This window comes from Oncorhynchus tshawytscha, linkage group LG07 (assembly GCF_018296145.1).
Source record: "Oncorhynchus tshawytscha isolate Ot180627B linkage group LG07, Otsh_v2.0, whole genome shotgun sequence".
In the NCBI taxonomy this organism is placed as follows: Eukaryota; Metazoa; Chordata; class Actinopteri; order Salmoniformes; family Salmonidae; genus Oncorhynchus; species Oncorhynchus tshawytscha.
Window position 1 is genome coordinate 74313236 of NC_056435.1, and position 429 is coordinate 74313664.

The window sequence follows — 429 nt, forward strand, 5'->3', positions numbered from 1 at the left end:
CCGGCCACTCCTGGGAAGGTTCACCACTCTTACAAATGTTCTCCATTTGTGGATAATGGCTCTCACCGTGGTTCGCTGGAGTCCCAGAACTTTAGAACTGGCTTTGTAACCCTTTCCAGACTGATAGATGTCAATTACTTTGTTTTTCTCATCTGTTCCTGAATTTCTTTGGATTGCGGCATGATGTCTTGCTTTTTGAGATCTTTTGGCCTACCTCACTTTGTCAGATGGGTTCTATTGAAGTGATTTCCTGAGTCAACAGGTCCGGCAGTAATCAGGCCTGGGTGTGGCTAGTGAAATTGGACTTTTCACATAGGGCCATGAAGGTTCAGATAGCTATTTTCCCTTAATAAATAAAATGAACACTTAAAAACTGCATTTTGTGTTTACTTGGGTTTCCTTTGTGTAACATTAAAATGTGTTTGATGA